The sequence below is a fragment of the Arachis duranensis genome, chromosome 10 (genome assembly GCF_000817695.3).
Source record: "Arachis duranensis cultivar V14167 chromosome 10, aradu.V14167.gnm2.J7QH, whole genome shotgun sequence".
Lineage (NCBI taxonomy): Eukaryota > Viridiplantae > Streptophyta > Magnoliopsida > Fabales > Fabaceae > Arachis > Arachis duranensis.
Genome location: NC_029781.3, coordinates 71,917,531 through 71,917,773, shown reverse-complemented (window position 1 = coordinate 71,917,773; position 243 = coordinate 71,917,531).

Sequence of the window (243 nt, the reverse complement as noted above, 5' to 3'; positions counted from 1 at the left end):
ATTTCTCCATGAAGGATTATAGGTGTTTCCATAGGGTTCTCCCATGTAATTCACCTCTTCCATTGAAGGGTTCTCAAGATCGTAAGCTTCTTCTTTAGATGAAGCTTCCTTAGTACTACCTGGTGCATCTTGCATTCCAGACAGACTTTGAGAAATCATATTGACTTGCTGAGTCAATATTTTGTTCTGAGCCAATATGGCATTCAGAGTGTCAATCTCAAGAACTCCTTTCTTCTGATTAGC